Source organism: Canis lupus, chromosome 17 (assembly GCF_048164855.1).
Source record: "Canis lupus baileyi chromosome 17, mCanLup2.hap1, whole genome shotgun sequence".
Classification (NCBI taxonomy): Eukaryota; Metazoa; Chordata; class Mammalia; order Carnivora; family Canidae; genus Canis; species Canis lupus.
The window spans coordinates 33,070,769-33,097,489 of record NC_132854.1 but is presented as its reverse complement, the minus strand read 5'-3'; the positions used below and the strand labels follow the sequence as shown (position 1 = coordinate 33,097,489).

The following is a 26,721-nucleotide window of genomic DNA, read 5'->3' as shown; positions in this document are numbered from 1 at the left end:
TAGAGAAAGAGCAATATCATATGATCTCACTCATATGTGGAATTTAAGAAACAAAACAAATGAACAAAGAAAAAAAAGACAAACCAAAAATCAGTCTCTTTATTATAGAGAACAAACTGGTGGTTATCAGAAGGAAGGTGGTGGGAGTTAATGAGTGAAATAGGTGATGGGGATTAAAGAGTACTTATCATGATAAGCACTGAGTAGTGTATAGAACTGTTGAATCATCATACTGTATACCTGAAACTAATATACACTGTATGTTAACTATACTGGAATTTAAAAAAATATAGAATGCCATGCATAAAAAATAAGCAAATTAATATTTGTCTTATAAAAAGCATAGAAAGAAAATTGAGAGAAAATTTATTACAGTAACTCCAAATACAAGTAGAATTTACAAATATAGTTTTATTAATTTTCCATAAAGAAACAAATGTGTACATATGCATAATTATATATGTGTGTTTTAAAAAATAATAGTCACTTTTTTGTATTTAGGAGTATATTAATTTTATTATATTAAGATTTTTTTAAAGTGTATCATAAACTTATTTTGTTTGTTTTTATGATAGATTCCAATTTGTGTTTTATTTGAAATACTGACATCAGCCATATAGCATATAATATTGTCATATTTTGCTATCATCAGCTTGGTTTTGGTTTTTCTATTTAAAAATATTACTCTTGTATCAAAAAGAAAATAAGGATATAGAACTTTTATGTACGTGTGTATGTATTTATATATTTTAAAAATATTTTATTGAATTATTTGAGAGAGACAACATGACTGGGGGAAGGTGCAGAGGGAAAGGGAGAAGCAGGTTCCCCACTGAGTGGGGAGCCAGATGTGGTGCTCCATCCAGGGCCCTGAGATAATGGCCTGTGCCAAAATCAAGAGTGTGATACTTATGGATTAAGCCACTCAGGCACCCCAGGATATAGAACTTTTAAAAGAAATTCTTTATATTTCAAAATGATGGTAATATTTCATTATGAAAAATAGGACACACCCACTAATAGAAAATGTAAAAGATACAAGAAAGCAGGAAAAAAGCTATCGGAATGACTGTTGACATTCCTAATATTTTTTGTTTTTTTTCTATGCTATATAAATTTTATATATTTTAAATCAAACTGCTGATAATATTTGTTCTCCTTTTTTCTTTTTAAAGTAAGAAGAAAACTTTGAAAATCCTTGAATGGGGTCTCGCACATATTAAGCTACCTTCTCTGTCCACTTTGTCAAAGAACAGTATGGCTTAGTTCATTGTAGTCATGCTTATAATGACATTTTGAATCTATTTACATACATCATCTCATTCAGTTTCCTCAAGAATACTCCGATAAAACTGTTATTCCTATCAATTTTATAGGCAAGAAAATCAAAGCTCTTAGAGATCTGGCAATTTGCTCCAAGTTCTATTGATTTTAAGATTGGAACTCAGGTTTCATTTGAGGGTAAAGCCTCCAATTTTAACCCTAAACTTTATTGCCAGCTCTGTCAAGGTGATTGAGTAATATTTAAACTGAAAAGAAAAACAGGTTAGATGGCTTCGTGGTCATCACAGTCACAGAAACCACCTTTTTAGATTTGTGCACTATTGGTTGAACAACTGATACATTCTCCTTTGGATGGGAAGATCTGAGTTTGCCTTACTGAGCTGCTGCTTTTTCCATAGACTGTGGGAAAATTGAGGATATCCTTGCTCCAAAGACCTAGGCCATGGCAGGTATTCTTCTACAGGAGGACCAGAGAGGTGCATAGTGGCAGCCTGCACAAGAGTGCATGGTTTCTAGTCTTCAGGGGCACCCTGGTGAGTAACTGCACTGTGTTGGTGGCTTCCTACTTTGTGACTGACTGGGAAAGATCATTCTAATCAAGACAGTAGACCTCCAAGTCTACTTAGAGGGGAAATATCAGGATGACAACCAGGATGAGAAGAACATCCAGAATCTGTGTATTTCTGCTCCCATTCTGCAGCCCAACTCTGACCTCATCCTGCTTGATGCTAAGTTTACCATTTTGAAGCTCCTGAACAAGGCTCATGTCAGCCCCCTCATCCAGCTCATTTTCCTTGAGGCCACTTGGGACCTCAGCATCTCCTTCCAGGAGTCCCACATCACTGTGGCCTGCTGGAAGGTGCTGGCCAAGTGAAAGACCACTGGCTTCAAGAATAATATATGCTGTGCTCAGGAGTGGTCAAGGTAGCAGACTCATTGCTGCGTGAGGAACATCATGAAGACCATGGCATTCTAGTGAGTGACATTGATAACATGCCATTTGGGACACTACCTCCTTTTTTAATATCTGCTTCAGAGACGGTATGTGTGTATGTGTGCTTGTGTGAAGTCTTTCAGTATATCCATCCATCCATCCATCCATCCATCCATCCATCCATCTCTCTGTTGCATGAGGCAGTGTGGACCTAAAGTGTGACTTTACCTGCAAATTTGGCTGTGCCAGGAAGAGGCTTCTGATTTCAGAGACAAAACTCAGTGGAGGGTGAGTAGAGCTCAGTTTCTAGTAGGCAACTGCTTCCTTGACTGCTCCAACAACCATTTGGAAGACACCAGAGTTTTCAAGTTCTTCAAAGACAGATTATATGAGTAGCAAAGAAAATCTTCCCATTCAACCAATCCAGTGGCCTTCTCCATCCTGCAGTGGTGTGAATGGCATGGTCAGTTCTGAGGGGAGATCTAGGTTTCATGAGGCCTATTCTGAGGTTCCAGAGAATCCAAGTTCTAACGATCTGACTGCAAGACGGCCCGGGACAGTGGAGCTTTGAAGAGGCACATGCTTTTTTGTACATTGCCACAGTACAGTGTGGTCCTTTTCCCTTCCAATGTCCTATACACATATTACTAAAACAAGGGTTGGTTTCTGACCTACAAAAAAACAAAACAAAACAAAAAAAACAAGTCTCCAAGCAAACAAAACAACAAACCCTTGAGTGGAGTGAGTGCTTAGTATTTACAGATGATTGAATGGGCAAGGGAAGAGAAACAAGTGAGGGAATCCAAATCTGTTCAATGAACACAAAGGGAAAAATCCTCGGGAAGTCAGTGGGGGAAAGGTTTTCCAAAGGAAGTGGATCTGAGATACTGGGCTACAGATCTCACAGGCAGAAGAGAAGAAACAGGAAGACAGTCAAGACTGGGACAGAAAATGAAGCAAAACATCTCAAAGGGTTTTTGGGATCCTATGCCTGGCATTGTAATTAGTGGGTGGTTTCCTCTGATTTAAGAGTCGGAAAAAATGTATGAAAGGCTCTCCAGGGACTGAGTGGATGGTAAAGAATCCCTACTGTAGATGCCAGGTACACAGACAAGTCTCTAATGAGTATTTTCCAGTATCAAGTTCAACTGGCACTGAACATACATACAAAAAGCGGATGAATTATTTTGGCATGTGGCTATTACATCTACCTTGTCACTGCCTCTGTCCCAGTGCTTGCAGCCGACACAATGTTTCCACTCAGAAGACATCAAAAGGTATATCTCACTTTAAATATGGTAAAAGAAACCCTGATCACACAATTTGAGACTTTTAATATGAGCTCTTCGTTGAATCTCTTTGCTTAATGTTTTCAGAGGTCAAAAGGAGTTGTTAACTGTCTGCCTTGAACCACAGAGAAAGTTACTGCTCATTCTAAGTGCAGATTTTTAGGAGGGTGTTCCTGGCAATTGCTTGCAGTTGGCTTTTTCAAATTTAAATGGGAATTAATATTCAGAACTGGTTTTGGTGGACAGGTGGGAAGATTCTGGAAAATAGGCCGTTTGTCAAGATGAATCTGGGCTACAACTTTTAAAGCGTTGTTGGTATATTTATCATAATTTTGGGCTAAAAACATATTAGTACTGTTTTTCACAAGCCTATTCATAATGAAATTTGTAATACTTTTTTCCCTGAAATGTCTTAATAATATGCCCTCCTTAAAGAAAAGTTTATGTAATACCTATGATTTGACTTATTTTATAGGATGCCCAAGTAATGTTTCACAAAGAATGTGTCTCATGTGCTTACTATTTTGAAAATCACTATAGTAGATGCTATCTCTAATGCCATTCTCAATATGCTCCATTTTGAAACTTCCACTATTAACTATTTTTGGTGTTATTTCCAATTTTACTCACTTTCTTTTATAATAAATCAATATCAAGCCTTTATTTTTGAGGTGTTATATTTCATATCTGTGTGTCCACCCATGGTTGAATATGGGTATTGTGTACATTCAATGAGTACTCTCTATCCTTCGTCTTCTGAGCCTGGAGTACTTGCAAAAATATTTTGGTGAATGAATTAATTGATGCAAAACATGGGTCTAAGTATCACAGTATTAAATGGGCAAAAAAAATACTTAATACATTTTGGACTAATTATTAGTTCACTAAAAAATATAGAATCAAGAATGGTAATATAACCATAATTTTTTGTTTTTACTTAAATTTATATCAACAAAATAAAAATATAACTCAAAATACCTAATTGTGTGGATATATTTTCAGCGTTTAAGAACTACTAGTTAAAAATACATCTGTAGGATGTTCTATCTAAAATTTCATTTTTTGGAGATAATTTAAAAAATAAACAAATATCAGAGGGCTCATTTGATTACCTAGAGATCAGTAAATAGAAGTCCTACTTCCCTTCAGAGCTTTTGCCATGATTAAACAGGAATTGTTCATCCAGAGCTCCTGAAATAAGACATCTAATTAGGGTACATGCTAACTCATCTTGAAACTGATGGAGGAGAGTTGAACACAGAGGTTAAACATGATCTAAGATTATTGGAAAAGCTTCCAGGAATTCATTTTCGCAGTAGAGAATGTAAACTGTTATAATTAACACCACTATTCCCAGTGTAATTTCTTCAATATTTGCAATTATTAGATTCTAAATAAGTATAAAATGTAGTATATAAGAATTGTACTTAGCTAAGCAGTATTGGTGATATAACTGAATGAGTTATTTTTCATTTTGTTTAACATTTTGAAGCCAACACATATTTTTCCAAATGGGTTCTCTATAGAACCTATTTATTCTGCCTTAGGTTTATGATGTTAAATATGAATCAAAGTGGTTAACTTCCTAGGTATCTACTGAAAGTTCTTGTCATTTAAACTATATATTATAAAGGAAGTTTTGAGTATTTCAGTAATTCCTAGGAGAGTCACTTTCTAGTTAAGGTACAAGTAATTTATATTCTGAGTTGAATCATTTGGGGGAAATTCTTCCAGAAAGTTAAAGCCTGACCAAGAGCAGTGCTTTTAAGGCTTTAATTAGAGAAGTAGGCCTACATTATTTAAATGCTTTTTAAATATATCTTATATGCGAACCTGTTTTTTAGATATTCAAAGAAATTTTTTAAAAAATTCATGGAAATTTGGAAACTTTGGAAATTATTTATAATTGAGTACAAATTGGCAAAATATGGCTTGCTTTGAGCCTCATTTATGAGTTTGGAACTCAGCCTTTGATGGCTAACTCGGGAAGTGTTGGTGTTTAATGGAAAGAATCCTTGACGCTGATACTACTTATCACCTCCTGTTTTTAGTTCATCCTTCAAAAAAAGGTTTTCAAACATCATGATTTTCTTATGCTTGCAAATTAAAAACATCATCAAATAGACTAAATAAAAAATAAGATTTAAAAAAATATTTTCTAAACAAAGCAGCTGATTCATTAAAAAAAATGGTGGCCATGCTTCTCTTTTTCACCATAGACCAACTTATCCAGATATATTATTCAGTACTCACAGTCTTAAAGTTCTTGAAGCCTCTTTTGGGCACCACATATTTTATATTTTTTGTACTTTTCAATCTGTGATTAATGCTTAAGGTATATACAAACAATTCCTTTAAAATAAATTTAGTATGTGGGGGATTTTTAGAAAACCCAGGGATTTACAAATAATTGAGAGATTTGAAAAGAGCACTTTAGCAGTCAGACTTTGGACTCAGTTTGTAGTGAAGGAACTATAAGATTTATAGTAAAAAGATGAACATGGAAAACAAGAGAATCCTTATATAAAGAGGAGTCAAGTTCAAAAGTGATAATTCCTTCTTGAATTGAGGAACTCAGTATTCATGAGGTAGGTCTTCCTCCAACCCTCTGACCCTCTCACATATATCCTGCTTTTTTAGCTTTAGCAGTGAACTCTATTACAGTTAACTCCTTTTATGTATGTGTGAAATTAGTCAGGTCTGAAATGGACTCCAGGCCTCTGGGTCCATGCTTCTCTTCTACAGAATTACTGAGGAACTATGAACTATTGTGCCATGAAAGAATATAAAGGCCAATTTATTAACATGCGTCTGCATATATCTTGTTATTATTTGCAAGTCTTAATGTTAACCAGTCACTTCAAGTTTTATAGGATGTAATCTAGTACATGTAAATAAAAGTCAGGGTTCTTGAAATAAAGCCATAAAAGTACCAGATTGCATTCAAAGAGCAGATGTTTTGTGATGTCAAGCTGAATATTTATGGTCTTCCTTTAAGCCAATCACTGAAACTGACAATTTATCACAAATTATTTGACCATCTTAAGAGAACAATTTCATTAGAAAGAGGCTAAAAACTTTGCTTTGCAAACAAATAAACAGATTTTTATTCTTAAGAAAAGGAAAGGAATCCAATACAAGACAGAAGTAGAAAAATTCTGCAAATATATTCAAGATTCTCTGATTAGTAGTGACTAGTGACCCATAACAACTAGCTTAGATGTCTCTTAATTAGATTGTGCTAAGTACTCCAATTTACCTGAAAGTTGAAAAAATTACTCCAAATTTGGTTCTTACTAATTTAAATTCTCAATCAAAGTAAATTTAGTGATGAAGTTGGGTATATAAAAATGTGTTAATGAACATCTTATTTATGGTTGGTCTAGGAAGTGTTCCCAGTTTATTCTGGCTTTTTTATAGCAAAGGTCAGAAAGGAACTTGAGAATTTACTTTCTGTTAAACAAACATATCACTCCTGCTGTTTTTTTTTGTTGTTGTTGTTAATTTTTTATTTATATATGATAGACACACAGAGAGAGAGAGAGAGAGAGAGGCAGAGACATAGGCAGAGGGAGAAGCAGGCTCCATGCACCGGGAGCCTGATGTGGGATTCGATCCCGGGTCTCCAGGATCGCGCCCTGGGCCAAAGGCAGGCGCCAAACCGCTGCGCCACCCAGGGATCCCTGTTTTTTTTTTTTTTTTTTTTTTTTTTTTTTTTTAATGAGGGAAAGGGATACTATTATTCACTATGTTTCCCTTGTGTTAAGACATGTAAGTTCATAATAGAGTAGAATCATAAGTAAGGTTGCTTAAGTGAAACTTGAACCCCCTATACAACATCTCTAACATGTTATTCTATCTCTACTGGAGTATTCCAGTAATGAAGTAGTCTGATTGGTCTTTAGGTGGATCATTTTTTTAAAGATTTATTTTATTTGTTTATGATAGAGAGAGAGAGAGAGAGAGAGGCAGAGACACAGGAGGAGGGAGAAGCAGGCTCCATGCCGGGAGCCTGACGTGGGACTTGATCCGGGGACTCCAGGATCACGCCCTGGGCCAAAGGCAGGTGCTAAACTGCTGAGCCACCCAGGGATCCCAGGTGGATCATTTTGTATCAACTTGGATTATTCACAAGTTCATTCACTTAACATAGTCCTAAGAAATGGAGCAACCATATTGAACCAAACAAATGTAGTCCCTCTCCATGTGGAATGTATAGACTGATTTTTTATATTAAGTCAAATTCTACCTCTCTGTAACATCCCAACTTCTCCTATTTGTTTTAATCATATCCACTTTCTATTCCAATAACCTACACAGTTAACCATGCTCTCTTTTGTTAACTGATACATAAAGTGATAATTTTTACATAAAACCTGATTAAAAATAAGCTTTGAAGGTGAAAATTTGAGCTAGCAGTATAGTATAGGCTATTTGCAAAACATTTCAGCTAAAACATGTATGAACAGATGCACTGAAAGTTCTACCATTTTCCTTCCTCTGGTCCATGTTCCTGAGCTTGTTTCATTAAAGCTCAGTGAGTAAAACTGATTGACAAGTAAAGCAATGTAAATGCAAATACCTGAATCCACAATAGGGCCGCCCATTTAGAAGAGAATTGATGGCTCTATAAATACAATACTAAATAAATACGTATGTGTTGAGAATTACCTACAAAACACCATTATTTTGTTCTTAGAAATATTTTGTTGTTGTTTTATAGGTGGTTACCAAAATTATTTTTTAAATGGACATAAAATAGACATTAATTATCTGCAGATTATATATGGGAAAGAATTTAACATATAATCTCATGCACTAGAAGACCAATTATTCTTTGAACCAAACCTTCCACCACCAATAATGGAATGCAGCCATATTTCCTTAATTGGCTCATGAATATGTTAAAGGAACAGAGTTATGATCTTTTGCATATTTATCAATTCTATGTTTTCCTACTTATCTAGAAAGATTAACTTTGACAAAGAAAGAACTTATATTGACTTATTTTTTAATTCAAAAAACATATTTTATGTCTTAATTTACAGTCTTCATAGTATGTCTTCACAGTGAATGCAGAATAATTATTGATTTTATCATTTCAAAAAAATGGTGAATGAGTTATTTAGACCAGCTTTTCATTTTGTATAAATGTAAAATCTCCTTTTCAATGTTTCTAAATGTTACTCTACCTTATCAAGCAGATCCATAAGTTGTAACTGCCACTATACAGCATTTTCCTTGTCATCATTATTTTCATCATAAATGAAAGCATCCATTTTATTAGCATAATCCTCTATCAATATTCTGGTGCTAAATATGTTTTTGTTGATATATATTGGCAAAAGGGATCAACTGAAAAGGAGGAGGTGGAGAATGTTGTCTGGATTGCTTCATTTTTGTTAAAATGACCACTTTCTTGTTTTCTGACCAGGAAGGGCAAGAGTAAGTATGATAGCATTTGTCATCCTGGAAAAGAACAGGCTCAAATCATGAGTACAGTTTAGGTAGTAACGGAAGGAAAAGCAGTAAGGAGAGAAAAATTTCAATGCGTGACAATCTAAGTGGGGAATTGAGTCAATTGGACAATTCTTTGCCCTGTGATTACTCTGTACTCCCAGGTACAGTTGCCATGACATGCTGTCAGAATTAAAGGACTGTTTCCTGAGGTATAGTCCTATCCAGGCTGAATCACTAGGAAAGTGGCTTGTTCATATATGAGGATCACATTTTCCCCCACTAGTAAGTGAGATGAGGAAACCATCTCTCACCCCTGTGCACCAGCTCAGTGCTCCTCAACCTTTATTTTAGTCATAAGCATTCTTGAAAATCAAATAAAAGATAGAAACTGTATTAGAAAAGTGCACACGTGTGCACACACACAATTTTAAATGCAATTTGAAGGGGTTCACACACTTTCTGACACTCAGTTATGATTCTTCTTGAGGCCATGGATTCCAGGTTAAGAATCTCCTATACTAGAGAAGAGGAAAGTAGATTTTATCAGTGTATTCCATGTATTAGATATTATAATAAGCACTTTATATGCACTATCTTATAATAATCCTGTGAGTTACTTTTATTGTCTCCATTTTTTAAATGAGCTGGTAAGCATTAGTGACTTGCCCACGGTTAAACAACCTATGACTGAAGAGCTCAGAATACTAATTAGTCTGTTCATAGATACCTTATTGCTAACATTCTTTAATTCTCCTCTTTCTGTTTTCCCTTTCCTGTAGCTAATATTCCAAACAGTGTTCCTAGCTCTCAGTTCCCTAGAGTATTATTTAGTTTCCCCTTATCCTTATCCTGGCCAATATTTACTTATTTTCTTCCCACTGGGGGCTCCCATTATGCTTCCTGGCTGGGATTTGGTGCCATGCTATCTCTCCTTTCACCAGCTACCCAGAAGCAGAATCTTTGGACATGCACCTTCCATATGCTCTTTTACCCTATCCCCACCGATAGCCTGTATAGGTCTAGTCTCACATCTGTTCCTCAGCCAATACTAATTGAGGAAGGAAGTAGACTTTGGTTTAGTGAGTCTTAGAATTAAATTACTTTGACAAGATCTACTGAACTAGTCTCCAATAGCTGGGTTCCTAAGTGTCTATTTTCTGACAACCAGATAAATCAACCAATATTTTTAGCATATGCCTTTGTGGATCTCTATAGTTTTCATTTCACGGTATTCCCTGTGACAGCATGTGAAGACTTTTAGAATCTTGGAAATTAAGTAAAAGAAAATATCCTTTGAGACTTAAAATGTTAGGTAATAAGGCGGAATGGAGATATGCAAAGTTGTGAGAAAGGTAAAGACTGGTTCCCATGTTTAACAAGATTTGATTATAACGTGGCTATCTATATTTAAAAAAAAAAACAACTGCATCTGTCAAAATAAGAATTGACCATAGAAATATAGAAAAAGAAGAGTTGCAGAAGATAACTTTTAGCAATGCTAATCCCAGAATAGTCAAGGAAATGTACGCTCCTAATTACTCTTTGAAACTCAAATGCTTCTTCCCCAAGAAAGGCATTCCTCTTATGAAGAGAGATGCAAGGAACTGTAGGCAATGAACACAGCATGTTCTGGATCCATTCACAACAACAATATTTTTATGGGGATGTGGATGTGTTTTATGTTATCTTAGCCTAATGCAATTAAACAATTTATACATCAAATCACCCTGTACTGATTCTACACTTATCTAGTTACCATCTAATTATGATTTGATTTTCCATTTAGTTCTTTCTATGGGCAAACATTAATTGCACATATAGATGATAAATATTTGGTGTCTATGACAGTGATTTCTCAAGATGACTTAATAAAGTGGTCTTTGAACATTATTTGATTTGTCTTAAAGCCAGACTGCAGCTGAACACTTTCTAAAGCAAGTGGTCTGCTTAGTGTGGCAGTTAGATTTCTCATTGAAGATACACAGTCAGGATTTACAGGTCTTCCCTAGTCTTGGGTGAATATTACTTAAAGTCTTTCAGTTTCTCATCACCTGCTACTCTGACCACCATCAAAAAGGTAAGATTGAACATTCATTGCAGGAGGCAGCTCTCTGAAGTGATTTATCTATCTAGGGTAGTTTCTAGGAAGGTCTTACCCAGTACCAAGCAGCCCTTCCTTTATGGTTCTTCTTTTTAAGATTTTATTTATTTATTCATGAGATACAGAGAGAGAGAGAGAGAGGCAGAGACATAGGCAGAGGGAGAAGCAGGCTCCATGCAGGGAGCCTTTTGTGGGACTCAATCCTGGGACTCCAGGATCATGTCTTGAGCCAAAGGCAGATGCTCACCTGCTGGGCCACCCAGGCATCCCTCCCTTTATGGTTCTGCAACAAATTTCATCTTTCTGAATAGATTTTTACAATGTCTTCTCTAGGATAGGATTGGGTTTCTCTTTGCTCCCAACTCTGTAGTCAGAGTAGCTCCTTGGCTAATTATATGTATCCAGTCCATTGCTCTGCATCAAACTCTAGCCATTTGGATGGTATCCAGATGCCTAGAAACAGAGCTTTGGCTTGACTGTGAATTGATAATAAACCTGCAGAGTGCTTGGCTCATGGACTGTGTGATAGCCTATTCCTGTCCCCTTGAACTCTTGGCTGAGGTCTTCTAATATAGAGGAAAAACTGAAAATGATTCTTCCTGGCCACCCAGTGTTTGACAACCATCTCGATCTGCCCCTCTGGTGTCTAATATTACTAGAAAGGTGAGCAGGCACTGACAGTGATCTGGTTTATGCCTGAAGTTTCTGTACCTTTTGAAAACTCACCAAACCAGAACCTGTAATTAGATTAGTTTTTCCAACACTGTCTTCTGCTCAGTTCAGTTTCTCTCTCTTTCTAATGGTTGGATTGCAGAGGGTCTTATATGCCAGGCTTAGAAATATAGACTTAAGTCATGTCATGTTAGCAGGTGAGACTGCCCTCCAAAGATTAATAGGTAGAAAAAGCATAATGAATTGAAAAGAGAGGACATTTTTAGATGGGGGCCAAGTAGACTAAAACAGGGATCTGACTCCTGCTTATTTTTTTATTTATTTTATTTTATTATTTTTTTAAAGATTTATTTATTTATTCAGAGAGAGAGAAAGGAGGCAGAGACACAGGCAGAGCGAGAAGCAGGCTCCATGCAGGCAGCCCGATGTGGGACTCGATCCCAGGCCTCCAGGATCACACCCCAGGCTGCAGGCGGCGCTGAACTGCTGTGCCACTGGGGCTGCCCTCCTGCTTATTTTTTTAAAGTAAAGTTTACATAGGACATAGCCACTCTCATTCATTTATGAATTTTATTTATTGATATTGCTCTACCATAGAAGTGTTGAGAAGTTGTGACAGAGACCAGATAGTATGCAAAGCCTAAAATATTTACTATCTAGTCCTTTACAGAACAAGCTTGCAGACTCCTGACTCAGGTGATGATTACAGAGACCTGCACAAATTAAGGAGTTAGCAGTAAGAATGAAAGAAGAACCACTTATGAAGGACACTGAAGGATTTTTACTGCAAGTTCTTGATAAATGCCTAAGAAGTTTTTAATGCACAAGTCTATCTCAGATGTTACATTAAACTTGAGTAGTTTTGCCACTGTGACAGGTACAATACCACCCTTTTGTCCCAAAAAGTAAAAGAAAAAAGAAGAATCTATTTTGATTTGTTACAAAATAATAACTTACTATCTTTGAAACAATGGTCATGTTTCATCTGAAGCTTTATGATTTGGGGGAGGAAACAAAATGAATTCAATGGCTGGGAAAGTGGAATAACACTAGATAGGGTAGATAGAAGAAATATTTCATGCATTTGCTGAAGTACACCTTCAACCAATGTGGAAAAACTACAGATTTCTGAGAAAATAAGAGCAATGGACATGTCTGAATTCTCAAGAGCAAAACCCAAACCTCTCTAACAAAATAAACAAATAATTAGTCATGTGGTGAGAAAGAAGGAAAGAAAGAAGAAAGAAAGAAAAAAGAAAGGATCTTATGTTAACTAAAATTCTTCTCTATGCAATACAATCTATTTCTACTTTCACTGTTATGTTTCCTCTATTAATTCATTAATAAGCAATGTCTCAGGGGAGAAATTATATTGAATATAGAGGACAAAATGTCAATACTTTGCTTCTGAGTTCCAAAATAGGCTCTTGAGACTCATAGCAGAGACATATTCTTGAACGTTAGGGCTTCTGACCTGTAAGGGTCAGAATATTGTATTTCTAAGGCTAGAAGTAATCTAGTTGGTTCTATAACTAATAGTCTGGAAATATAACAGGAGTGTATCCCTGGACATTAGGTAAGGGTTGTCCAAAATAGAGGAGTACTGGAGAGGATGTGGACTTTATTTTAGAAACTTGTGTCAAGAAGGTATCACTCCTCTAATGACAACCTAAGACTCCCCTAAGACTCCCCCTAAGAACTGAAATATAATGGGTACAGCTCTACAGCCTCAACTATGCCTGGGGCAAGGAGGTGTAGGATACAGAAGATACCTCTGTCTTGAGTTTCAGAGAGTACTGGGGATTGGGTACACCTTGTAGAGAAGCCCTGTGTCCTGCATTATCTCAAAGATGTCAACTCATTATGGTACAGAATTTACCTAGGCAGAAGAGTTTCAGGCAGCTCTACAGAGTTTTAGGAGAGGGGTCAATTGTTTTCTGTATCCCTCAAACAAGGTATGGATATAGCTAAGAGTCAACTGGAGAATCAAAAGTCCTTGCTGTTGGAAAGAGGATGTAGAGGTCAAGGCCTAATGAAAGAAGACTAGCTGGACTACAGAACATCTCTTTGAAGACAAACAAGAATAATGTAGTATATCTCTCCAGTGTGGTACTGCTTGAGCTGATCCAAAATTTAGGTATAATTCTGGAGATAAAGAAGAGGGGGAAAAACTAATTGACTGAAAATTTTTAATTGTGTCTGAGAAAATATTGCATTGACTCTTAAAAACTCTGATTAGAATGAGTTTACATTGAATTGAGTAGGTTGAAGTTCTTGCCACTAGACAAAAGGAGTATCTTAATATAAAAAATAATATTTAAAAAATATATAGCAGAGATTTTGCATTCTGAATATTTGTACTCCCCATTTACATATCAAGAGAATTTTTAAAAGTTATTTGCCTTTAGGTAGTATGATTATAACCATGATCTTTTTTTGTATTCATTGTGTTACACTTACTAAATTTTTACAATGTATATGTATTATTTTAATAAATATACGCACTGATATATTTCAGAGGTATTGAGTTAGTTCGAAAGAGAAAAAAAGTGTACATAGATTGTGCAAAGAGAATTTTGTCCACATCTGTATACATAGAACATGACTCTCATTAGTGGCTACATTCTGGAAAAGGAACAGTGTCTTTCATCCTCTGCGTGTACACAGATGAAGGTTTCTCTTTCAATCAAGCAAGATAATGGGGATAACACAAGAGTGCACATAATAGTCTGGAAGAGGAAAGGTGGTATAATTCAAAGAGTGTTTGTTATTGTTACTATTTGGTCATCCAAGTTGATTAGTGAGAGAGAGGGAGAGAGAAGAGGAAAGGATGGAAGGAATCATGAAAGGGTGGAAGGAAGGAAGGGAGTGAGGGAAGGAGAGAGGTATAGCACAATAAACCTGATGGGTAAGTTATACAAATCCCCTCTTACTGTCATAGGATACCCTGGTACACCAAATAAATTACCCTGTTTAATCATCTCATTGTCTTTTTAGCATCAAAACCAACTATGAACAAAACCAAAATTGTATTTTAACATTCTGCAGAAGATGTCTGCCTTCAATATTGTCATTAAAGAGATGAAAAGAACCTTGATACTGACCTTGAGTTTCTTTTTATGGGTCAATGGGGAACTGTTTTCCCAATAAGGATAAAATGACTTTATCAATATTAATTTTCTAGGTTATTGATGATGATGTGAAAAATTTTATAGTGAGAAAAAATATTTTGAGGACATAAATTCTTTTGACATAGGGGCTGAAGTGAAATTACATAGGATAGTTGGCAGCACATTTAGAGTGCTATTTACTAAAATTTAATTTTGTTATTTTTAAGTTGATTTAATAATATGTTTATTAGAATAATTTAATGACAAATAATGACATGTGTGGGTTTTATGCTAATTTATTAAAAATTAAAATTATGTATGAGGGAGCAGAGGGGAGAATAGATAACTCATTGGCATATATTTGCAAATATCTTGGGAGGTGGAGAGGTGTATTCCTGTTTGAATAATAGGAGACCAAGAAATACATAAATCAGTTATCATAAAACTAAATGAAAAGAAGCTAGGATTGAGATGTTTTTCTTTCTTCTACTCAGGTACATTTTTCAGGTATAATTATTACCCAAAGGGGCTACATTACATGGCTGATTTAGGTTAGCTAAGCAAAAAGAATTTTATACTTCAAAGTTCAATAGGAAGAGGCAATGACAATTTATGTCTTTACTGCCAAAGAAACAAGGAGCTTTAAGAAGAAGATTAAATGTAATGATAGTTTAAAATCTTTCACTATTACTAATAAAATTGTCAAAATTGAAAACTTAGACTGTATATAAGGGAACTTGCATAAACTTAAGGAATAAGATGCATAAAACTGGAGTTGGTAATTTATTTCTACCTGAACAAATTTATTGCTTATATTTTATTAATCAAATTTGGTTTGTGTGGGTTTTTTTTCCTCTACATTCCTAGACTTCCTATCTGATTGGTCATAGGTTGAAGCTTATTGACAGGTGTATGCATACAAATATAAACACCAGTGATACTCTCAGATCAACTCCCTGAAAATGCAACATTTAGCCATGTATATCAGTTATTAAACAGTTCTGTGCCTAACATTTTGCTGTGTATTGTGAAATAAGAATTTTTACATTTCCAACACCCAGTAGCTGTCCTTAAAATGGCTCTGTCAGTTAGGGAGCTGGATGTTATTCCCATTTGATCCATGAGAAAACTGGGACTCAGAGTTATATACCTTCCTGGAGTTAGTGAGAGCAAAGGATGATGATGATGATTATTATTATTTTAGGGAGAAAAGAAATTTAAGGGAGACACTGAAGCTTACTTAAAGGTGAGGAAAAAAACTATAAAATTATGTCCAAACAAAGTCTAACAGTGGAAGAATAATATTATTTTGGGTACCTTTCAGGCCAACATGTCATTAAAATAGATTCCAGATATTCTTATTTCATCAAAATGGTGGATAGGTTGAGGAGCTTTGCCAGAATAGCATCTGAGAAGTTGAAAAATTCTAGCCTTACAGATCTGCACTATTTGTCATCTTTAAGCATACAGGCAGATGTCATCCCTGCTTAAGAAACAAATTTTGGCCCTAAGAATATTTATTATATATGTGTGTTTCTTTTAATACAGAACTCAAGAACTATTTCAAGGTCATCTACCTTCTCATTCATCAAGTATTTATTAAGCATCTATAATACACCTATGATTTATCAGAAATGGTGTTAGAGCCTTTGGATAGAGCACAGCCTGATAGAAGGGCAACGATGCTGTTAAAAAGAAAACCACTAGCCTAACATGGAGCCACTGATGTTAAGACTCATGTCAGCAAATCAACACTTAATACCTAACTTTATAGCAGTTTCAACCCCCACCTCCCGGAATGTAACCTTTAAGCAGTCAGCATAGGATTTCCTGGTCAGCACTAGGAAATTTACTGATAGACCCTTTCCGTTCCCCTTTGGAGGGCAACCTTGACAAAAACAATATACTCTTTGCTAATAATTTCCATTTTTCCACTCCCTCTCTGCCTTTAAAAACCTTTCCTGTTCTATAGCTCAAAAGAGCTCCTTTCTATTTGCTGGATGGGATGCTGTCTGATTCATGAACTGTTCAATAAAGCCAATCTTTTAAATTACTCAGTTGAATTTCTGTTGTCTAATAATGCCTTCACAGTACTTAATAGTGGGAAAGATCAATAATATACAAATAAATAATATATTCTTAGGAAGTATAGTTTTAATTGAAGAAAATTAAGGAGTATAATGATTTAGGCAGCTTAGATTCAGGATGAGTAAAGGTTCCCTTGAGAAAGGGATATTAAATTTAAGACCTGAAGGGAAATTAGGAATTAGGCTAAACTTCTGGGGAAAAGAATCCCCAGATAGGGCAGGAGTTACAAGCAGTACCAAGTTGCTGACAGATTTGGTTCTTTATCCTCCGGAAAGTATCGAGGAGTTTTAAATGGGCAGTTACAAAGTTAAATTTTTAGTTAATTTAACTGCTGGGAGGAAAATGGATTGAAGGAAAATAAAAGAAGATACAGGAAGCTGAAAGCAGAGATTGTGGTGAACTGGTGTAGAGCCATGGTGGGGGCAATAGAGATGGGAACCTATTGGACATACATGTATTTAACCAAAAAATGAGCACTGCATAGACAAATGCTGATTATCATTTTTTGGCTAAGCTTATTTTTTGTCAATAAGTAACAATATTTTAGAATAAAATCCATAATCCAAAATATTAGTGGGATATTATTGTTTCTACAACTTTGCAGATCTCTTGCCAAGTCTATGCAAAGAAGTTGAAAAAGAATGCTGAAAGCATGAACTTTTTGAAAAACCTCAGTGTCTGGCATAGTGTTCAAAAGAAGTATGTCCCACACTTGCTCAGTTTTGAGGCTTCACAATAATTATCTAAAAACCAGCAGTGTGAGGCGTGAGGCCCATCCTACCAGAGTTCAAGAAGTCCATTTTTTGTTTCTATTTTTGTTTTTACCAGTTTTATCCCCCAGGTGTTTTCTGAACATCCCCTGGGAAAGCTGACATGTTTATCAAATCTGTCCTGGTGGACATCTACCACTTTAGCCAGCCAAGTGTCCCTAGACCACAACATGGCTTTTATGCATGTCACCCCTGTGGTCCTGAGACTGGATTCTCTCAACAGGCTATTATTCTTTTCCCATTTCCCCCCTGCAGATTACATTCCCTGGCCTCAGATACCCTATGGTGATAAGTGAGTCTATAATCCTTAAGAAGATTTTTCTGAAGGCCTGGGGATAACAGAAAAGATTTGCAATTCAGAGAGAACTGAGCTGGAAACTTTAAATAGTCCATCTCAGTCCATGACAGATGCTCTCCCTGGTGGGACCACCCTTTCTCCCCAGCCTGTGGTCCACAGTGTGAACCTGCAGGTACAGAAGCCTTCTTACTTCCAAAGTGACTCTATTCCAATTATCACTTCCCTACCAGGAGTCTGCTCCCAGGCACTGAAGAGAAATGCATGTTTCTCAGTGAAAAATACTTGCAGGTGTACAACTGGAAAAGGCCAACTTAATGTTTTTGTTTTTGTTTTGCTGAGGGCTTTAGCCCCTTGATCTTGGGTTTCTCCATTGCAGGGTTGGATTTGTGCCTTACATTTGCCAAGCCAAAAAAGATCATTGAATTATTACACCCTGAACAAAACAATAGTTACCCTCCAGTATGGTTTCAGCTTTTAGAGAAACATACCTGATCAGAGTTTAAAATGCTCAGGTCTATATTAGGTTTCTAGGGCTTCCCAAACAAAATACTACAGATTGTGTGGCTTTAGCAACAGTTTATTGTCTCACAATTCTGAAGACAATAAATAAAATACTAGAAGTCTATGATTGAGGTGTCAGCAAGATTGGTTCCTTCTGGGAGCTGTGAGGAAGAATCTTATCCATTCTTCTTTCCTAGCTTCTGGTGGTTGGCTGGCACTCTTTGGCTTTCCTTGGGTTATAGAATCATTATGCCAGTGTCTGCCTTCATAGTTGTGTGGTGTTCTTCCTGAATGCCTTCACATTGTCTTCCTTTTAGTGTCTTAGAGTCCAAATTTCCTCTTTTTATATAAACACCAGTCATAGTGGATTAAGGTCCCACCCTGTTCCAGCAAGGTACTCATCCTAGCTCAACTAATTGCATCTACAACCATCCTATTTTCAAATAAGATCACACACTGAGGTACTAGGAATTAGGATTTAAAAAGATGAATTTCAGAGGGACACAATTCAATGTATGACAGGTTCTTATCTCCATTGGAGCTCCTATGGGAAGAGATATTTTGAATCATGTCACTTTCCACATGATTTGATTAATAAATTACCAGGAACCAAGACTTTAGTGTACTTGGCCTGGAGGGAAATGAACCTGGGAGAAATTGCCTCCCTCCCTGCGGAAAAAGAAGTCCTTGCAGTTGAGGGGAAGAGGTTGGTGGTCAGTGGAATTATCCCAAGTTTAATCCTTTACCTGCCTTCTCCTACCCTCATTGTTTTATTTTGGGTTATGAAAGTATTATATGATCATTGTAGAATATGCAGAAAATACAAGTAATTGTAGACGAGGGAGAAAAAAAGCCAAAATCCTAATAACCAACACTTAAAAATGGAATAATCTTGTTTATTAAAAATTGAAATTATCTTGTATACAAAGTTTATTATCCTGCCTTTTCTACTTAACATTATATTACGAACATTAAAAAATATAATAATATGTTTTAATGGGACGCCTGGATGGCTCAGCAGTTGAACGTCTGTCTTCAACTCAGGGCATGATCTTGAGGTCTGGGAATTGAGTTTTGCATTGGGCTTCCTGTGAGGGGCCTGCTTCTTCCTCTGCCTATGTCTCTGCCTCTCTCTCTGTGTCTCTCATGAATAAATAAAATCTTAAAAAAATATATGCCTTGATATCTTTTAAAAAATGACTGCTTGGTATTTCATTACTGGACATATTATAATTTATTTAACTATCCTCTGGTTGATTATTTAGATGATTTCTGTATTCATATTAAACATTATAGAAAATGAAGATTTTTGTACATAAATCTTGCGTGTATCTCTAATTATTTCCCGTGGTACATCCCTGTAAGTGGAGTCACAGGTCACATTTTTCAAGTTTTTGATTTGTGCTGCATACATAACCACCCAAGAGTGATTTAACTTATTTCACTATGTCAAATAATACTCATATAGCTTATCCCTTGTCAGCACTGGATAGAGTAACATAAATTCCAAATTGAGGAGTAAAATGTTCCATTGCTTTATTTGCTTATTTTCATTTTTGTAATGATGTTGAACTGATTTTTTTAGACATTCATATTTCTGTTTTTGAAAATTGTCTTTTAATGTTCTTTGTCCATTTTTCATTTAGGATTTTTATTATTGTTATTTTCTTTCTTACCAATTTGTGAGAGGTCTTTTTTAATCACATGTTACGCAATGTATTTTTTTCTTCAGGATGTCATTTGCCTTTTAGTTTTGTTTATGGTTTGTTTTAAAGTATAAAAACTTAATTTTTATGCCATTGACTATGTCAGTCCTTTCCTTTATGGTTTCTAGCTTTGATTTTATGCTTTGAAATTGCTTTCTCAACCCAATAGCATATAAAAATTCATCTGTTTTCTTCTTTTGTGTGTATGTGTGTGTGTGTTTAATCTTTATACGTTTAACTCTTTAGGCTGACTAGAATTCATTTTTGTGTGTAGAATAAGGAAGGAACCACATTTTTTTAAATTTCTTTTATATATATTTATACAGTTGCCTCAGCACATAATTCTCCTTCCCACAACTTGGAATACTATTTCTGTCCTAAACCAAATTCTTACTCTATTGGAGTTGGGCTTTGGTTTTTTTACATTCTATTCCTTGGAGTGATTTTCAAGGTCTTCCATTTTTAATTTTGTTTTTATAGCTTAATATAGATATAAATATTTGAAAAATCATTTCAAATAATTTTTGCTTGTTTCTCACAGCAACCTTGTCTTGATATGAAAGACTATATTATACTAAGTTCTTCAGGGTTCCCTTCCCTTGTTCAGAGCACTGGTAATCACTTATTTCTGGAGACACCCAACTGTAAGGCTAACTTTCAGCTTTTGGAAGTGGTAACCAAAATGGAGGTAATGGGAGTTGCCAGCCTGGGTGCAGGCAGTAAGGGTATGCATTGACTGTAAAGAATTTACAAACGACAAAATAACTGAAAAACACCGATCTGCTTTTTATTATCCCTGTGTACCAGCAAGTTTAAACAATGTTAATGATAAAATACTCCTCTCCTAAAAAAATCTTTTGTTGGTTTAAATTCTAAACAATTTCCATGGTTATGGTTGAGTTTTAATAACATATGCATGGCTTCAAATTAGTATAAACATTATATTCTCTATGGAAGGTAATTCAGAGAACTCCAAATTACACAGTCGGCTCCTAACACACAGAGATTAACTACATGTGCTTGTTTGAAGAGTAAATTTGTAAAAGTTCACAATCATTTGAGCTTGCTTAGGGAGCAGTTTTCCAGCTCCTGAGGAACTAGATATTTCTGCATTTAAATGGTAGATACAAAGTGAACAAGAGAGCACAGTGATTGTAAATTGGAAGAAACAGAACGTGATGAATTTTCTGGTAAAGCTATTTTAGTGGAATTTTTTTGTCTGCAGAGAGATTTGAGAGCTGTTAGAATTGATTCTGAAGAAACAAAGACATGGGTGGTATAGCAAGTTCTAGAATTTATTGTAAAATGAGATTTTTATAAATATCTGCAAAACTTATCTGCATGCCTGAGATTTTCTGTATATATAGATATATATCTATACATCTGTTGCCTCATTTGAAAAGAGCACTTAAAATTAAAATTAATATAATCTAATTTGTAGAGGTCTTGCATAGGTCCTAGTTTACCATGATTTCTTTCTTACATTTCTACCCTCCTTCTCCCAGTAATGTGTTTTGAAGGTTAGTCTTACAGTCGTACCTTTCCAATGTCTTAACTGGAAGTCAAATACTGATCATTAACAACAGGAAAGAAGAGACAGGGAAGCCACAAGAGACTATTTTCAACATAAAACGTGACCAGATAATTCAATGTTCTCCTCTTCTGTTAAGGTGGTGGGCAAAACCCTCCTAAGGGTTAAGTAGAAGGTAGCTCATGCTCTGCAATAATGCATAAGCCTCCTGTGTTATTACTACCTTTAGTAATAAGAATTCTAGCTTTAAAATGAGTGGCTGGAATGCATATTCTTTGATAAAAATATGCACAGAATTTTAGAGTTACAGCTTCCAGTCTAAGCCCTTCACTTTATAAATGAAAAAATTAAGTCCCAGAGGAGTCAAGTCACTTGAGTTAATTCCTCAAGTTAGTAGCAGAATTGGAACCAGAGCTCAAATCTACTTACTCCTAATTAAGCTTGTTTTCTAAAAAAGACACTGCTGTGTTTGCTTTTACGTCACTCTTAACCTTTCTCCACAATTCCTGCCTCCTAGTTGTTGTGAGGATTAAGTACAATAATATATATTAAAAATATGCCTGAACTTCTCAAAGCCCTAAAAAAAAGAAAGAAAGAAAAAAGAAATCCTGGCAACCTTACCGTTATTCTAATAAATGCTCCACGTGATAGAGGTTTTAAAAAGGATGGAAATCGTGCCTTTTCGTTCCGTTCTGTGTGGAATACAGCCTTTTCTCTTTTAGAGTGATACTGACGTACTTCTGCTCCAGTGAACTAATGTTCCTATCTCAAATGACTTCTTTGGCAGGCACAGAAATTAACATGTTAATACAAAAAAAGACATGGGAAGAGATTAAGACAGGGAATGGCAGCATGTCTTAAAAGTTATCAAGGATCAAATGCCAGTGTGTCGTTTTTATTTTAAAAGAAAGTGTCAAGCATCTATATAATCACGGACCAATTGTCCGTGACAGTGGATGTAACCTCTCCCCTTCTTCCTTCTACTTATCCACTTGAAGATTTCTAATCTTTCCATTAGTTTCTGTTTTATTCATTCATTCCTTCCCTCAAAAAATATTTACTGAAGCATGATTATGTGCCTACTCTATGGTTACAACAATGAACATAATATGAGCACAATCAAGAGAGAGAAACAGAGACAATTACAGTAAATTATGGACAGAATTAGGTCAGCAGTACTAGGTGTTAGAGAAGCCATGAAAATAAAATTTAGCAAAATTGGGTACATTCAAATTCTCAGTAAAGAAGTAATTCTGCTAAAAGCATTTCTTGGGGTATACAAGCAAAACCAAAAGTTTAAAAATCATTTTTGAAGCCAAGTGACTCAAAGTTTGTAGTCTATCCTGAGTGAGGATAATTGGGATATGGCTACTTTTTGAACTAATTTGAAATTTCTTCTCTGAATGATTCTTTATGTTGTGAATGTGATTCTGGTTTCTTTGATTTAAGATACAATAAATAAGGAGTTGGATTCTAATATTTGTTAGGCTTTAAGGGTTCGTAAAACATTTCCCATTACTAAATATTATTTATTGAAATTGAGAGGCTTGAGTTGGAATCTTTGGATATATTAATAGCAATACGACTAATGGTCAACAGTGACATGATGAGGCAAAGATTATCACTATGAAGGGATTTGGAAATAAGGAAACTATGAATGCATTGCAAATAGGCATATTACATTGAGGGGGTGGGAAGTATGTTAATAAATTATCATTTTATTTTATTATTTTATTATTTTATTTTGTTAAAGACTTAATTATTTATTTGAGAGAGACAGAGAAAGAGAGAGAGAGCATGACCAGGAAAGAAAGGGAGAAACAGGCTCCCCACTGAGCAGAGAGCCTGATGTGGGGCTCGATCCCAGGACCCTGGGATCATGACTTGAGCCAAAGACGTACACTTAACCAACTAAGCTACCTAGGCACCTGAAGAATCATTTTACCAAAAAGTGATTTTGATTGATATGTTAAGCCGGTTCATTGCTCCTAGATATAGTACATAAAATATCTTTCGAGTGGGTTAAGAAATAAGAAAAAGTAAATAATCAGTGTTATTATCCTCAATTGTGAGAATGAGGACCAGAGGGGAATTATTGTGTAAGGTTCAATTATGGACTAATAAAAAGGGCACAATTTGGTAATGTACAGATAATTCCTTCCCGTGGGTTAATTCTAGTAATAAATTCTGAGGACATACAATCTTAATGTAGATGAAGAAGAAATATCCAAAAGTAACCAAGAATAAAAATTAACAGAGAAGAATTAGAAATGCAACATAATAAAGGCAGGAGAGGGAGAGATGAGTGAAGCCAAGGAAAGAAATAGAAGCACTCAAAAGCTACCATATGTTCCCATCGTGTACAATATATAAGAACAGAGTCAGCAGTGAAGACAATATGGGCACTGAGAGATACTGGGGAGTATTTTATTTCCTGTGGATAAGCAGTTATTCAAAAATATAATGAATATCTTGCTCATTTTAAAAGATTCAATGATATAAGCACAGGCTGCTGGAAATGAGTAAGACTTTCCTTCAATGAAAATGAAAATTTTGAAGTAAATTGGATAATAATATATATTCAAGGATTTAGGCTATGGATTTAATCCTTGAGTCTATCATAACCAAAGCAATATAACAGAAGATGAGTGAGACTGGATTTACCACAGAATCTCAGATCCTATTATTTTTACATTTGTATACAGACATAAGAAATAATATTTGCCTGTTAAGGAGGCCAGCTTCTTACTTGAACAACCTTACTATTCACTTCGTGGCATCCCTGGTGATGCATGGGGAAGAAGCTCAGAGAGAAAGTGAGAAGAGAATTTCCCATGCTTGTGACAGCTGGATTGTCTCTGATTTGTAACCTCCCTCATTTTTGGTACATATAAACACACACATGTCCATGACTTTAATTTTTCTCTGCCTATAGATTGTAATGACCTATCACTAATGTAATAGATTTTATAAGAAATATTTAAAAGTACAGATGACATACAAAAAGAATTAAGGTGACAATATATGCCAGTCACCGTCTGTGACCATGTACCTATATGAAATGATTAATTTTCACAACAATCTGTAAAGAAGATGTTCTTTTAAGATGAAGAAAGGGAAATAAAGAGGAGGATGTGTTGCATGTGACACAGCAGGCCTGACAGGGAGCCAGATACAAACTCAAGCCATCTGATTTTAAATCTTGTCACCATAATACCTCACTCATGTGTGTAAAAAACAGAATGAAGTATTTTATCCCAGTGTTATTAAGGTCTAATTGATGTATAACAGTGCAGTAGTCCAAGGCGTACAGCATAATGATTTGATTCATGTATAAGTTGCAAAATGATCACTACAAGTTCAGCTGATGTCCATCACTTCACAGTTATAATTTTTTCTTATGTTCAGAACTTTTAAGATATACCCTCTTAGCAATTTTCAAATGTACAATCGGGCATCACTAACTATAGTTGCCATGCTATACCTTACATCCCTGGAACTTAACTGGAAGTTTGCACCTTTGACCACCTTCACCCATTTACCAGCACCCCCATCTGTTACCTCTGGCAACTGTCAATCTGTTCTCTGTATCTATCAGTTCAGATTTTCTAGATTCCACAAAGAAGTGAGATCATGCGGTATTTGTCTTTCTCTGACTTGTTTCCCTTATAAGCCCTCCATCAATGCATCAATGGCAAGATTTCCTTCGTTATTTTATGGCTGAATAATACTGAATGAAATATTAAAGGAAATCTCTTTACATATATTTATCCATTAGTTCCAATATGGAACAATGTAGAATGTCTTCTAATTTCATTATTTGAAAACAGCCTATTCCTTTCTGCTAATGGAGGGCCCAGATTTTTTGTTGTTGTTTTGTTTTTGTTTCTATCTCTTACATTATTTATTCATCTCTTTCAAAATGTGAACACTTTTTTTTTTCTTTTTTTAAACGATTTTGTTTATTTATTCGTTGTAGACACTGAGAGAGAGAGAGGCAGAGACACAGGCAGAGGGATAAGCAGGCTCCTGCAGGGATCCCCATGCCGGACTCAATCCCAGGAGCCTGGGATCAGGCCCTGGGCCGAAGGCAGATGCTCAACTGCTCAGCCACCAAGGCGTCCCAAAATATGAACAGTCTAATCCATGTTAGACATTCACCAAAAGGAGTGTGTGAAAATGTCTAATCTGAGAGCAGTTGATCTGTATCAGCTAGATTCAGGTTGGTTAGTAGAGTTAATGATGCAGCTTTACACACAGCATTTATTCTTTCATGTAAACAACCACAATAAAGTTCGGGGGAGATAGTGTGGAGAGAGAAAGAAATCACTGAAGACCCAGGATCCTTCTACCTTTTGCTCTACTTGATTTCCATCTGTGCAGTGTAAGATTGCTGTAGGAATTCCATCTGCATCACTGGGGTAGAAAAAAGGAGAAGGAGGGAGGGAAAGTGGGAGGGAGGGAGGGCGGGCTAGAGAGAGAGAGACAGAGACAGAGACAGAGACAGAAAGGAGAAGAAGAATTTCTGCTTTAGAGAATCTTCCCAGAAAGTCCAGAGGGCACTTTCTCTTCTCACTGACCAGAAATTAGTCATATGGCCACATCTAATTGCAAAAAACATGAGGCCTAGAGTCTTTAACTGGACACATAGCCATCCAGAATAAAACTGGAGTTCTGTTACTAAGATAGACAGAATGAACATTGGTAGAAAGAACCAACAGCGGCTGCCATTGTATCATGCAGAAACTCACTGGACTCTAGAGTGCCATGAGAAAAAAACCTGCGAGTCACAGCCCAGTTCAGAAACCCATTCTAAACCTAAAATAGTAAATGGGAAGCAACTGTGTGCTAGAGAACTGGATTAGGTTTATTTGTAGTCATTTATAATGGATTAACTTTTTTAATTGTTGGGAGTCCACTTCTACCTAGAGGGGCTTCTTATGGGTTGGATTTACATCGCAATAGTTACTTTAAAAT

At 35.7% G+C, this 26,721-nt stretch overlaps 1 long non-coding RNA gene across 1 annotated transcript in view; it reads left to right on the top strand.

Moving 5' to 3' along the window:
- LOC140608019 (uncharacterized) overlaps positions 1 to 4,344 on the top strand; it is a 79,920-nt gene extending 75,576 nt beyond the window's left edge. Inside the window, exon 5 of the long non-coding RNA XR_012009966.1 lies at positions 1,176 to 4,344. This is a non-coding gene — a long non-coding RNA (uncharacterized lncRNA). The remainder of the gene's footprint in view (positions 1 to 1,175) is intronic.
- The last annotated feature ends 22,377 nt before the right edge of the window (positions 4,345 to 26,721 follow it).